Source organism: Salarias fasciatus, chromosome 6, assembly GCF_902148845.1.
Source record: "Salarias fasciatus chromosome 6, fSalaFa1.1, whole genome shotgun sequence".
In the NCBI taxonomy this organism is placed as follows: domain Eukaryota; kingdom Metazoa; phylum Chordata; class Actinopteri; order Blenniiformes; family Blenniidae; genus Salarias; species Salarias fasciatus.
Window position 1 is genome coordinate 33,414,885 of NC_043750.1, and position 15,499 is coordinate 33,430,383.

The 15,499-nt window shown below is 44.5% G+C and overlaps 1 pseudogene; it reads right to left on the reverse strand.

The window, feature by feature from the left end:
* The window catches only part of LOC115390830 (complement C3-like), a 39,304-nt pseudogene that overhangs the window by 12,265 nt on the left and 11,540 nt on the right, over window positions 1-15,499 (reverse strand).

The window sequence follows — 15,499 nt, forward strand, 5'->3', positions numbered from 1 at the left end:
TGAGAATTAAAACTTTGCAGGTCTTGGTAAACATTGAAATAGTGTGAGTGAACGTGTGTGAATATCTGCCTGTTATTTTCCAGTGTGAACGCACCTGGGGAAACAAATTTGTAGAGGATCTCCCGGTTGAGTTTGCCTTCATTGGCCAGCGCGTAGGAAGTCATAGCGACAGCGTAAGGATTGGTGAGGCTCTCCAGGCGATTCTCCAGGTATGCCACAGCTTTGTCTATGCTGTTTGGCAGACTCTGGAAAGATGGAGAAAACAGAAAACATTCAGCAGGATTGACATGAGGCCTTAAACACGAAAGGATTGCAGATTTGATCAACTTTTCTCGATCTGTCCAGATGTTGAAGTATGACTGTGAAACAAACATTTCTAGTGGAGGTTGAGCATCTTGCGTGGCAGCCAGGAGTATCAGTGTAAAGCACTTTGACACTGTTGGAGTAGTGTTTAGTTCAAGACAATTTCCCTGAATAACAGTGTGCTGTTGTTTGTCTGCACAATGATCAGTGATTGAACCTCGAAACTGCAATTCCGTCATCATTCTTTAAACCTGGTAACATCTTATTTTTGTCTGGGTTAAAGGAAACATGGATTTCACTCATGAAGTCCTTTTTTGACTGATACAGCTGTCCTAAAGCCTTTTCTTCCAAACATGCCTGATGAAAACAGTAACACATATAAATAAGCCAAGCAGCCAAGTCGGTGAATAACTTCTTAAATATTTGAAATAAAAGTGCTTCTATGTGTCTATTTACATCATATCTAAAATGTATTACCAGCTCTACAATTTCCACAGTCTCATGCAAACAGAATGCGAGAAAAAGAAGCAAACAGAAGAGACAGCATGCTGGTGATATACTCACATTAACAGTGGCACCACATATCGCCCGTGATTCCTGCATGGCGATCAGGTTGAAGGCCGTCATGGAGGCGTCTGAATCTGTGCCCTTCACATCTCCCTACACAGACAGAACCCCAGTCACATTCACAATGCTCGCATCAATATGATTTTAAAAGATAATCTGGTATAGCTGTTTATTCATCTCAATCAATTTTGAAGGGAAATGAGCAGAATTCACAATAATTTCACTCACAGTCATTTCCCCTTGGAACACTGCCCCAAGCTCCCGAAACCATGCCATCAGGCTGCTGTGCATTGAGGATTAAACTACTTGATGGCATCACAGATATATTTTTCCTGCACTGCCACCAGACCATGGGCCATGGCAAACACCTTCGCAACATAGGCTGTCAGCCTAAAAGAGGAGAGAATGTCTTATTGTTTAAATGTGTGTACAGTATATTTGTGAAATGGAGGTGCATATAGAATTGAGATCTGGGAGTCTCACCAGGAGCTGCTTGGGCGGCCTTTCCACGCGAAAAAAGACCCATCCGTTTCACGGAAAAGCAACTCCCGATTGTAGCCTGTGTAAAACACAGCCTTTTCAATAACTCTGTTATCAAAAACTCTGCAATTTTACTACTATGGCAGCATTTTGTAGTTATTCACATGCCATGAAATTTACAAACTACACTTGACTGAGTTACCAGTTTTTATGTGTTGGAAGGCTTCATCACGTTTCTGAAAGCCTACAGCCTCCCACTGGTTGGTTCTGTCCAGATATATGGTTGCAATCACAGGCAGAGTCATGTGGATCATGTTCTGCTCTCCGCAGCCTGTGGGCTGGTAGATCAGTGTACCCATCGACTTTCCACTGATGGCGTTCTCCACGAGAGCTGAAACATCTTCTCTTCCTGTACAAACAACGTTTGAACCTGTTACTGAGGAAGTGAGCATATCTGGAAACATTCATCTTCATGGAAAGACTGGCCTGAATATTTGAACCAATGAGCTTCACACTATGAGGTTATTCCCCTTTTCACACTGATGAACTGAGTGCACCAAATCCTGCGGATCACTGCAGCGGTGAACTGCCACTCACCACGGTGCTGGGTTATACAAGAAGTGATTTCTTTTGAAAAAAAAGAACTTCTCTTTGCGCACTGACGATGCATCACGAGTGAATGCTGGCAGAGAGTTTTCGTAGTGCTGGAGGACTGTACACATATATAGTGAGCGTAAAAAGATGTGCGGTTACGCAGAGTTGGAGGAGAACTGTTGTACATTATGCGGAGACGGCGTTCTGTCTTCCTGCAGTTTGGTCTGAGCTCATTTATGAATTCCAATTCTCCTCTTAGCCCTATCCCTTGGCTCGAACCCTTCGTTTTGCACGTTCACGTGAAGTGGTAGGGGTGTCCCGATTCTAACTTCATCCCCCTTCAGACCGAGGGGTAGGGCGGAGTGCTAGGGCTATCTGGCCCTTGAAACGGAGATTTTCCAGGAGCACACTAGGAAATGAGGGCTAAGTGAAATTTCCCACATTGTGCTGGGAAATGCCAGCAAAATGGCAAGGAAAACATCAGCCAAAGAAATCTACAATGTGAGTATTTAAACAAATGAAAAAAAAAAAAAGATATTTTAAGGTTGCAGCATGTTACGTGACAGCTGGTTGTGTAGCGTTAATTGCATCTGCTCATGTCTCTAACGTAACGTTAACGATTAACTTGTTTTAATTTCTGGCACGGTCATGACAGATTTTTTTGATATTACCGTAGCCTGCTTTTCTGCTTTGAGCGTATAAGACACCTGAAAATATGCCATTTGGGCTCCCCTAGTAAAGTTAACATTACCGGAGCATTTTGCAGTATCACGGACTGTAACGTTCACGTCAACGAGCACCGCTGGGATAATATGATTGATGAGGAATGAAACGTGTGGGTTGTGAACGAATAAAAAACGGTGGGTTTTGTATTTCAGCATCATGGACAGTGCCTTGGAGTCATCATGAAAGAGCGGCCCACTGATTTTCTGCACCACAAAGGTGGATTAGCTATTTCAGCACCATGAACAGCGTCTTGGATTTTTACCGATACAGTGACAAACTGATACTCTTCACCACAATGGTGGATTGGCTATTCCCGCACCATGGACAGCACCTTGGAATCATCATGAAGAGTGAACTACTGATATTCTGCATCACAATGGTGGATTGGGTGCTTCAGCACCATGGACAGTGCCTTGGATTTTTAATGATACACTGACCAACTGATACTCTGCACCACAATGGTGGATTGGCTATTTACGCACCATAGACAGCGCCTTGGAATCATCATGTAAAAGCGAACTAGTGGATATTCTGCATCACAATGGTGGATTGGCTGTTTCAGCATCATGGACAGCGCCTTGGAGTCATAATGAAAGAGTGACCCACTAACATTCTGCACCACAACAGTGGATTAGCTATTTCAGCAGCAATGAACAGTGCCTTGGATTTATCTCTAACAGTGACTAATATTAATCTTTACCACAACAGTCAACTGGCTATATCAGTGCCATGGACAGCGCCTTGGATTTATCTGTACCACTGACTTAATATTAGTCTTTACCACAAGAGTCAATTGGCTATATCAGCACCATGGACAGCAAATTGGAATTCATCAATGAATCAGAACTGACAATTAATCTTTCCTAAATCTGTGGTTTGGCTATTTCAGCCACATGGACAGCACCTTGGAAACATTTTGAAAGAGTGAACTACTGATATTCTGCACCACAATGGTGAATTAGCTTTTTCAACAGCATGGGCAGCGCCTTCGATTTTACTGATACAGAGACCAACTGCTACTCTGCACGTCAATGGGTGGATTGACTTTTCAGCCCCATGGACAGCGCCTTGAATTTATTGGTAAACAGCAACCCACTGTTAAACTTCACCACAACAGTCATTTGGCTATATAAGCAGCATGGACAGCAATTGGAATTCATCAATGAATAAAGACCCACTGTTGATCTTTACCAAAACGGTGGGTTTGGGTATTTCAGCACCATGGACGGTGCCTAAGATTTTTAATGATACAGCGACCAACTGATACTCTGCACCACAATGGTGAGTTGGCTATTTCAGCACCATGGACAGCGCCTGGATTTATCTGTAAACAGAGACTTAATATTAATCTTTACCACAACACTCAATTGGCTATATCAGCAAACTGGACAGCAAATTGGAATTCATCAATGAATCGAGACTGACAATTAAAGGTGCTGTAGGCAGGATTCGGCATCATCTAAGATGGCGATTTGAAACCCAGCACAGCCAATCCTGTCTTGTTTTCTCTGACATCACGCCCTTATGCCAAGTTAAGCCCCTCCCACAAGAACGTGCAACGAATGCCCCTTGACCAATTACGGTTTAGAGCATCAGGGGCTCTTCTGATTGGTCAAAGATACCTGGAGCTGTCGAGATTCCTTTTCAGCTCAGAACAGAGACAGATGGAACGCTGCGCCCTCGCAGTAGTGCAGTTATGCTACACTCCTAAAGGATTATCAATGGATACTGTAACTTTAATCCAAAGAAAACAGAAAAATTAGCATTGACTAGCAAAATCCTGCCTACAGCACCTTTAATCTTTACCAAATCCGTGGTTTGGCTATTTCAGCACCATGGACAGCGCCTTGAAAAACATTTTGAAAGAGTGAAGTACTGATATTCTGCACCACAATGGTGATTAGCTATTTCAACAGCATGGAGAGCGCCTTCAATTTTTAATGATACAGTGACCTAGGGCCGGGTCTACGCAGAGGCAAGAGGGGGCCTGGCCCGCTCAAATAAATTTGTTCCCCTCAAACTAAATCCCCCAAAATATATTAGAATGAGCATGCACCGCACCATCCTAGCTCCGACGCTACATGCTACATATCGAATAGGGTAGGGGGTCGAACACACAGAGCTACCAGAGGTCTAACACCCCCCCCCCCCCCCACTGTAGCTTTCACTACTCACAGTAGCTGTGTGGCCTGGGGTTATGAAACCGGAGATAGGCACCGCCTAATGCACTTGTGCATAGGGAGACTTTGACAGTCAGTAAGAGCCCTGGGCGTGATTGTTGACTCTGAGCTAAATTTATTCCACACATTAAAAACATAACTAAGATTTGATTTATCATCTTAAGAATATAGCCAGAGTCCCGTTCTGTTGCTCTCTCATGCCAGTACAGAGGTGATAATGCATGCTTTTATCTCCTTTAGATTAGATTATTGTAATGCCTTGCTCTCTGGTCTTCCCAAAAGGAATATTTCAAACCTACAACTTCTACAAAACTCAGCCGCATGCGTGTTGACCAGGTCCAGGGGGCGGGCCCACATTACACCGGTTTTACAGTCGCTGCATTGGCTCCCTGTCCGCTTCAGGATCAATTTAAAGTTCTCTTATTAGTTTTTAAATGTCTTAATGGCCTTGCCCCTTCTTATTTAGCTGATCTGTTTTTACCGTATCGACCCTCGCGGCCCTGAGGTCCTCTGCCAGTGCCTTATTGTGTGTTCCAAAAGCCAGAACCAAGACCATGTGAGGCGGCTTTTAGCCATTACGGCCCCCGCCTGTGGAACAGCCTGCCGGAGATCCTCAGGACCGCAGAGACTGTTGATATTTTTAAAGGGAAGTTGAAAACACACCTTTTTATTCTGGCTTTTAAAGCTAGGGTGGCGATTTGAATGAGATACATTTTTTTAAAAACTGTTAAAATGATCTTTATGACCCGATGGGAAGCAATTCATGGCGTGTTTTTAAAGTAGTTTGGAAAATATCCGCTATCTACAGCAGGAGTAAAAACGGGACAAACAGCAACCAATAGTCTTGAGGGGACACCTTTTTTTAAACCAATCAAATCCCTTCGTCGTTCGACCTGCCCCCTGTGCGTACATTATGCGTGCACTGACCCTGGTTCAGTGCGCTCATAGAAGGACGGAGCGTCGTTGCAGAACAGCGGAGACACTGTTTGGGGGTTCACTCACCGTTCAGTGCGCCATACCTTGGCGTTGTGCAAAATAAAGAAAAAACGAAGAAACGAAGCGCTGAGGACAGGTTACGCCAGGAACGCACTGCACGCGCCACGAACGTCTCAGCTGCCAACGGAGCTCCTCCAATGGGGTGGGAGCTGGTGGAGCTAGCTAGGCGGAGATGCTACATGCTAACGCTAGTTTTCCAAGATTGCCAACCCTAGCTTTAATTGACCTTTTATAGTTCTTATCTCCATCATTTTTATTTTTATCATTTTTATTTTTAATCTATTATCCTATTCATTCATTCTATTTTTATAATGTAATTCTCACTTATTTGACTTTTTTACTTCATAATCTTATCTACTTGTTTTCTATTAACTTGTATGTCTTTTTATGTTTTTAACTGCTTAAATCCAGTGTTTCCTGAGGGGGGTCCTTCACACTGGGAGCTGGTTCCTGTCCTCTGCTCTGAGTCCTCTGGTCCCGGCTGGCCTGGGGGTCTCCACACTTCGGTATGCGGGTTCCCCTTGGTCTGATGGGGTCGGGGGTCGAGCGCTGGAGCCCCAGTATTAATGACCTTCGCCTTCTCCTGTTGTGGATGGCCCCACTGGTAGTGTTTTCCCATGATGCTTAGTGCCATGCCATGTCTCCTCTGCTTTGCTGTGTGCAAAAAATTGGGAGTGTGTCTGTTGTGTGTGTGTGTGTGTGTGTGTGGAGTATACTAATTGATGGTGCGGGTTTTTATTCTTTTGTTTTTATTACTGTTTGTACTATTCAGTACTTTGCGTTGTTTTTATAAAATGAAAAAGTGCTATACAAATAAAGTTTGATTTAATTTGATTTGATTAACTTGCAATTATAGGGGAAAAAAGATGACGTAAACTTGGCTACTGTACAGTACACAAAAACCTCTTGGTTTCTTTGGTAATTCATTTAGTGGGTCACAGTGACATGGTACAATTGGTGCTCCACAGTGTTTAAAAATAAATAAACTGAATTGCAAATGAGCGAGTAGACCATTCGTGAATGGGGAAAACCGTTGAAGAGTTACCTGCATTGGCACTGCATCCACAGAATTGGAATATACATGTCGATATCTCCTACCTGTCACAGAGATGTTGTGCTCTTAGGTGAGTTTGGAATCAAATCCGTTCTGGGAATTTGACTGTTGAGAATTTTCTCTTGTTCTTCCCCTGAATGGAAAAGCAGTGGTTAGATACTGAGAATGGTAAGTGATGATTAATGGGTTTAGTGAATTTAAAGAACTCAGCCACACCTTTAGGGTCCAGAGTGATGATCTTAGGACTCTTAACGAGTACACCTGCAGGCTAGAAAAACAACATGGTCAAGGAATTACATATCACCATGGATCTATGGTTCAAATCAAAGATAACCTGCCCAGTGAAGGATAAACCTAAAGCATTGTATGAAATCTGACATGATGCTGATCCTGTAAGCTGAGCTGATAGGGTAGCTAGGGTAGACGATGTTGTCCAAAAGCACTTTTTGTCATACTGAGTGAAATGCTCCTTGCCCCCTGGGAGAAATCAATACATTATGTTGACGGAAAAAGGTGCGGAAAAAAATCTGACAACTGTAGCGGCCACAGGACAGTAAAAACTCCAACCAATTGTAAGGTGCGGACCGCTCTTAAGGAACCAATCAAATCCCTTCGCCGTTTGACCAGCCCCCTGTGCGTATATTTCAATGGCGTGCACTGGCCCTGGTTCAGTGCGCGCACAGCGTTGCCAAGGCGCTCTGGGTGCTCGCGGCTCGTGTGAACAAATAGAACGAAGCGGAGCGGGCGCCGCTGCGTTCCTATGCGCGTTGTGTGTGGGCAGTCAGAAAGGTTAATAACATTGGAGGTGATCACAAACTCCATGCGCGTGGTGCTATCCGTCCGCGTCCAGTGCATTCACTCCCCAACATGAGCTCCTCCAATGGGGTGGGAGCTAGGCGGAGCCTTGGGGAGATGCTACATTCAAATACATGCTAGTTTTCCAAGATCGCCGACCCTAGCTTTAAAGCATGAAATCAACTCTTCCCACTCTGTGGAGAGGAGAAGTAATTTGTGTCGGTGTCTCTTACCACCACCCGAAGCATCTTCATGATGCCGTCACTGAGTGAGGAGTCCTTGACAGCTGCTTTGACCTCAATCTGGACCTCTCCCTCCCTCATGGGGATGATGACGAAGGGCACCGATCGTGTGGTTTGTGGTCCTATGTTGATCTCCTGACGGTACCGCCCACGTCTGGATGCTGCACTGCACACATGCTGTGCCTCCGTCAGATCTACTCGCACCTGGAAAGCAACACAAAGACAAACAGAAGTGTGAAAATCACCCCAAGTGTATCAGGCCGCTGCAGTAATACACTGATTACCTTTTATTTCTACAGATACAAATAACCTTAAAGCTATAGTGCGTAACTTCGGTCGCCCTCTAGCGGAATTCTGCATTCTTACAACAATAAAGCCGGCGCTTCCACATGACGTATGCCCAGGTGTCACCCCCTCCCCCTCTCCCCCCAACCGCTGCAGGGTGATTTGCGTTTCCACAGCGCGAATCACCGTTGGAAACGGTTTTTTATTGTGTGTGAATAAGGATAGCTGGTGAAAAAAAGATGGACTCTTCCGAAGAGGTAATTATTGTTTGTCTTTTTTTTTTTTTGCCACAGAAACGCAAATAGCTTATTACAAACGGGAGACAAGGTGCCTGCTAATTTGTAAGTGACAGGTTAGTGGATGAAAAGACCCAGTGGTCGTCAGCGGAAATCATTTGTTGTCTGTTGGTCTCCAGTAGCTGCTTCTTGAAAAAAAACGGAGTGTGACACACAAGTACAGTGTTTTCTGCAGGAAAGAGTTTGGCCGGCGGGGTGGGAGCGTGTGGTGTCACTGCTAACGCTGCTAACAGCTAGAGGCCTCAGTATACTCCCCCGTCGCCGCCACGGCGTTCCTACGCCGGCAACCCTACGCCGCTACTGAACATATCTTGCTCCTGCGTCAAAGGATGGATTTGCTTCACGCTACCTGCACTGGCATTCTTGACTCTGTTGCTCCGTTCAAAACTAGTCGCTCTAAATCTGCTGGAGAGCCATGGTTGAATGACACTACTCGTGCGCTCCGGAGAAAGTGTCGTCAAGCTGAGCGAAAGTGGAAAAAAGACAGACTGCACGTTTCATTGGAAATACTTAGAACCTGCCTTGCAGAATACCAGAGCGCTGTAAAAATTGCAAAATCAGAATTTATGTCAAATCTTGTGACCAGGAACAGCGATAGGCCTCAGTTCCTATTTAATATCTTAAATAGGCTTGTAAACCCTTCTGTAACTAGGCCTACTGGTATTGCTGCAAGTGCCTCATTATGTGAGAAGTTTTGTTCTTTTTTCACTGAAAAAATTACAAACATTAGGTCCTCATGTATTGCTGCCTGTACTGTGGCTGATCCTTCTGCTTCCACTGTTTGTCCTACCAATCTTTGTAATTTTGAGCTTGTGTCTCTGCCTGAACTTACACGAGTGGTCCAAAATTTAAAACCTTCAGGTTGCTTTTTTGACAGTCTTCCCCCCCAAACTTTTAAAAAGTGTCTTTGAGTCAGTCGGGTCAAGTATTTTAAAGCTGATAAACATTTCTCTGAGCTCTGGCTGTGTTCCTGAGGTGTTTAAACATGCCATTGTCCAGCCTCTTCTTAAAAAGCAGAGCTTGGATTCCTCAGAGCTCTCCAACTATCGGCCTATTTCTAAGCTGCCCTTCTTGTCAAAAGTCTTGGAAAAGGTGGTTCTATGTCAGCTGCAGACTTATCTGGACTCAAATAATTTAACAGAAAAATTCCAATCTGGTTTTAAATCACATCGTAGCACTGAAACTGCACTTTTAAAAATTCTAAATGACCTGCTTTTAATAACTGATTCTGGCCAGCCTGCAGCCCTGGTGCTTTTAGTTCTCACCGCAGCCTTTGACACTGTGGACCATGAGATCTTATTAGATCGTATGCAATCCTATGTTGGAATGAAAGGCACAGTCCTGAAATGGTTCAGATCCTACCTCACCGGAAGGCACTTCTCAGTGAGCCTCTGCTCATTTTCGTCAGCTAAAGCCCCCTTAACATGTGGAGTCCCCCAGGGCTCTGTCCTTGGCCCCACTCTATTTTCTATCTATATGTTGCCTCTTGGGTCAATTTTCCACAAATACCAGCTTTCTTTTCATTGTTTTGCCGACGATGTACAAATATATCTGCCATTGCAGGCTGAAAATGCATTTCATCTTTACAGCAGTGCCTCCAGGAGGTAAAAGGATTGGCTGAACTTGAACTTTTAAGTTTAAATGAAAACAAAACCGAAATGATTCTCTTTGGTAAACCTGGGCCTTCTACTGATTGTGGATTTTCCTGCAGCCCTCTGTAAAAAAACCTAGGAGTTAGTATTGACAGCTCACTCAGCTTGGAAAAACAGATCAGCTCAGTGATTAAAACAAGCTTTTTCCAGCTACGTCTGATATCTAAAGTTAAATCTTACTTGCCTTCCGACCAGTTAGAAAGACTAATCCACGTGTTTATCACATCACGTTTGGATTGTTGTAACTCACTGTATATTGGTCTGGCTGCTCGCTCTCTGCGTCGGTTACAGCTGGTCCAAAATGCAGCTACCCGCCTCCTGTCAGGGGCGAGGCGTGTTGAGCATATCACTCCTGTGCTGCAGTCTCTTCATTGGCTCCCTGTCTGTTTCAGAGTTCAATTTAAAATCTTGCTGCTTGTTTTTAAATCTTTAAATGGCCTAGCGCCCTCGTATTTGACAGAAATGTTATCTTTGTATACACCTGCCAGAGCTCTGAGGTCGTGTGACCAGCGACTTCTCGTATGCCCTCGCTCCAGATGTAAGAGCAGAGGCGACAGAGCCTTTGCAGTTGCGGGACCACAGCTTTGGAACCGTCTCCCTCTGAACATCAGGTCTGCCCCCTCGATTGAAACTTTTAAATCACAGCTTAAAACCCACCTTTTCACATTGGCCTTCAACACAACCTGAACCACACAGTGTGCCTTATATTTATCTTATTTATTCATTTATTTTAAATAGTTTTTTTCTTCCTTTTCCTTTCTTCCTTCTTGTATGTTATATTTTAATGCTTTTTTAAAATTTGTGCAGCACTTTGGGCAGTGGCTACTGTGTTTTAAATGTGAAATATAAATAAACTTGACCTTGACCTTGACCTTGAAAGGGAACGCCCTCCTCTGCCAAGCCGCTAGCAGTCACAACAACAATGCGGCTTCCGTAGCTCCGGCTTTACCTAGACATAGATCTATAGACATACATTTCTAGACATGCGTATCTAGGCACGCGTGCATTTACCGAACATATATCTGCATATATGACATATCCCGCGACACTGGGCTGTGGTGGAGGAGAGGCTGAGCAGACCGTGATGAATATTAGTGAAACTAATGAGCTTTTGGACGATTAAAGCCGTTTGAGGAGCAGCTATACACATAGCCCCGTCTGCTAACCGTGCTAACACTGCTAACAGTATGGGGATGTGCGCCGCTCAATTTTGGATCTAAATTTCTCCCGAAGCACTGTTCGGACCAGAAAAGCATTCCGGGTAGTTCTACTTAATTCTATAAACAACGCGAAAGCGGACCAATCACAGCCCTCGACGTTCACGTCACCACGCGTCGAAACGACGCAAAGTCACAATTTTCGGGAGGCGCACGTCAAGCCCCGACGTAGCCCGTCGTAGGGCTACGACGTCTACATCGTAGGAACGACGTAGCGGCGCCTGGGGAGTATACTGAGGCCTTAACGCTGCTAACGCTGCTAACGCTGCTGGTGTTCGACCGTCGGAGAGTTTTTTTTTTCCTCCTCTCCATGTCCGGGCGCTGCACAATTTAGCGAGGGCGGCACCCGAACTGAAAAGGTCTGGCAGAAACCCTGATAGCATGTCACTTCCTCGGTCTGCCTGAGACTGTGAGCTGAGCCTGCTGCTATGAGACCCTCCGCGCGTCCTCCCCCTCCCTTCTTGTTGTGATGTAAAATGCGGCGCGCTGGAAATTAATTTGTGACCAAAAAAAATATGTTTTGTTAGAAAATCAGCAACTTAATTGGTTTGTTTTCAAATCTCACTGGAAAGGTAAACAGGGAATATGAAATAATGCTGTAAATAACTTTTGTGATTTATGAAATCGAGCTGAAACGTACAGTGATTTTATCAGGACTGTAGTTGTGAAGGATGGCCTTGATCTCCAGCTGCTCTCCTCGGACAGCAGAATAAGGCAGCCTGAGGTCGATGAAGAACTCTTTCCAGACAATAACCTCCAACGGCTCTCCAACACAGATTCCTGCAGACGGAAGACAGCATGAAGGGTGTGAAGAAGAGAAGAGACGCAGGTGAAACACCAGTTGGGATTGCTCACCGTGAGTCCGCGACAGGCTGATGCCAGTTAACTGCCAGGTTGTGATGGAGTCGGGCAGGGGAACACTCTTCTGAACTGATGTGGAGTCACTGGAAAATGGAGAACAGTCGGCATTGTTGATTTAAACATGCAGCTGCAGAGGTGAAAACTCTGGATGTGCATCAACTGGCTGCTGCTGACTCACCACGCTCTTCCTGCAGGACACTTGGGAAGCTCGACGTCAGTCCACAGCCAACTTTCAGGGAAGCTGCTGCGAGTGACGATGTCAATGCTGTCCAAGTAACTCTCGTCATCCTCTTCACCTGAGGGGTCAGGGAAAACCATGTCACTTCAGTGATCAGCTTGTGTTACAGTGACCTTCTCCTGAGCCTCTGTCTCTTACTGCGAGCCAGTTTGAGACTCTCCTCCTTCTTGTCAGCTCTCTGTGTTGTCATCTCTCTGCAGCAGTCCAGGAAAGCCTCCACACAGGCTGGGCCGTCTACGATGTACTCACTGCGTCTCTCACAGCTGTATGAAAGAGGCGTTTCTCTCATGCCATCCATGCAGCACTCCTTTTGCAGCTTGTTCGATTTATATTTATCAACTGCAAATAAACAGTAAAGAGTTAATGCCACTTAATATCTCTTCACCAGTACATATGGAGACTGAAAAATTGCAAGTGTGACTTGAAGAGACTGAATTTGAAATAATCGAGTTATAGCTGTTGAGTTAGAGCTGTGATTCTCACCCAAAGTGGTGGTAACCTCCATTATAGTAGAAGCTCGTTTCCGTCTTGCTGCCAGAGGGGCCACACATTTTGGTTCTGAAAGGATGCAAAGAAAAGATGATCTTTAAAATAGGAGCAGTCAACAAAGGTCAATTCTTTAAATAACTCAAAACAGACTCTCTCTGCGTGTGTGTTAATGTATCTGACCGTGCTGTCAGAGAAAGATACAGGTTACACCATTCACCTATCTGTCTATCCAGTGCTTGATTATTCTGGCTGTTTTCTGTCTTGGTTGGCCTTTCTTCTTTGTTCACCTGGCACTATACTAATTTCCCTCTCCAAAAAACCAGCCTCACACAGTTTCAGATCAATACAATTTGTCAGAGCAACTTATGGTTTGGTATAAAAGGTGTTTCACATATATATTGAGGGGGCATATACGGATCAGAGAGTGGAGCTGGGGGGGGGGGGGCGGCATTGCCACCTTGTCTGTAAGGAGTTCCTGAAGCAGTGTTGGTTTGAAACACCAGCCCCGCATCGTAGAAAACTCCCATGCTGTCCTTTCCTCCACCTGGTGTGCAGCCGGTGTCGTGCTCCTCCACTTTGTCCCACACCTGTGAAGCAAACACAAGATTTACTCTTAGAGTGCACAGAACGAAGGTCTCCAGCTGCTGGAGCCTGCATATTTATTCACATATTCACATTCAAAATGAATGATTGAGAAAACTGAAAGTAATATGTGTGATTCTGGTCATTTAGTAATTTTGATTTTTCAGTAATTGTGTATCCTACATCAAAAAGTGGCATGGAGTTTATTTCTACTGCCACTAAAAAGTCACAACAATTTTTAAGGGATTTTTTTTTCTTTTGCATATCTATTTGAAGAATAAAGACATTGCCTTTTTCTGTGTGAGCCGGTGCTTGTTGTTCAGGACGTAGACACCTTTGTCCACCGCCACCAGTCCCACCGTGGCTCCGGGGTCTCCCGTGACCTTCAGATCGAACATCCTGCGAGGGAGGTAGGATGTTACAGGCCTCACTGGTTGCAGTGTCAACTAAAAGTGAAAGGAACATTGAGAAATTAAGCAGAATTTATATTTTCTGTCATTAATGTCATATAAACTCTGTTGTAGAAAATATAAACAACTTACCGAGCCCATGCAGGAGTCTTTAACATCCACCCAGATAGAGTCTGATACCACTTCATTGTCACTTGGATGGTAGTAAGCAACAATGCGGAAGGATGGTAGCATTGTTTCAGTGATGGGAACATTCAGGGAAATCAACACTTGTCCTTGTGTCTTTTCACGTCCAAATTTCACCAGCTGACCTCTGGCCAGGATCTGTAGATGCAGTTGACAGAGTCAACCCTGATCCAGCACAAGCAAGCATGTGACTACATTTGCAGGAATAAAACAGGACCCACCAGGTACGTGATGTCTCGTTTACCATTTGGTAAGTTGTTGAGGTTCAGATTCATGTTGAGGTTGTTTCCTTTTTCTAGATCTGCTGAATCCACACCTTTCGAAAAAAGAAAAAAAGTAAAAAATCAATCACTATGTAACACCGTCACATTAATATTTAACTGTTTGATATCATTGCATGTGTTTCTTACTGATATGGATGTATCTGGCAGTGTTGGTGGTGTATGACTGTGCTGTCATTCTAGCCTCTGCCTGCCTTTTCAGCGGGAGCGGACCAGCCGTCCTGGCCTGGAATTAATACGAACAAAGTGAAATAAGGTCTTTAATAAAGGAAGAAGGATCATCAAGAATTTTGATTATTGAACAATAGAGAAGGAGTAGGATTAATTAAGTTTTATTTGTTCCTTCCACTTGTCAGACATATTGAACTTGATCTATGTGTTATGAGTGTATTTCTCTGTGTGTGTATTTCAGGATACATACATACACGTGTTACACTGTATAAAACATGGTGGATATCAATGGATTACCCAACAGCAGCATTGGCACAATTGTCTTAAACAATGTTGTTTGTTGTTCTTTCTTGCTTGGCTCTAGGAAAAGGCGGACACTTTTTTTAATTGCTCTGCCCGCCACCCCCCACCCCCCACCCAATACCTACTATTGTCTCTGCTTGCTTGCCAAACTTTGTCTTGTCTGTATGACTTGGAGAAATCTCTTGGCTTTGGATTTTTGAACATACCAATCACAGATTTGATCAGCTGGTCTCTCAACGCAAATGACGCCATTTCCGCAACGAAGAACAAACGTGCGGGGCAACCCTCCTGCTTGGATGGGACTCAGACTGCTGGGTATGTGATCAACACCTGGGGGAAGTGGAGGGAGATGTTGTGCCTGGCGCCCCTGTCTGTTCAGCTAATTGAAGGTGTTCATCCATTCGGATTCAGAGAGGTCTGCTGCCTGTGCAATGGCCCGAGCTTCTGGAAGATCGGGAAGACTGCAGCCACAACGGATGCCCAATGGCTGACGGTTTTTGCAAATGAACAGGCATAAGCTGTGGTTGACCATTTATGGGTAAACTCAGTCGTAAGATGGACAATCTGATTGGTGTTATGATCGATTTGAGT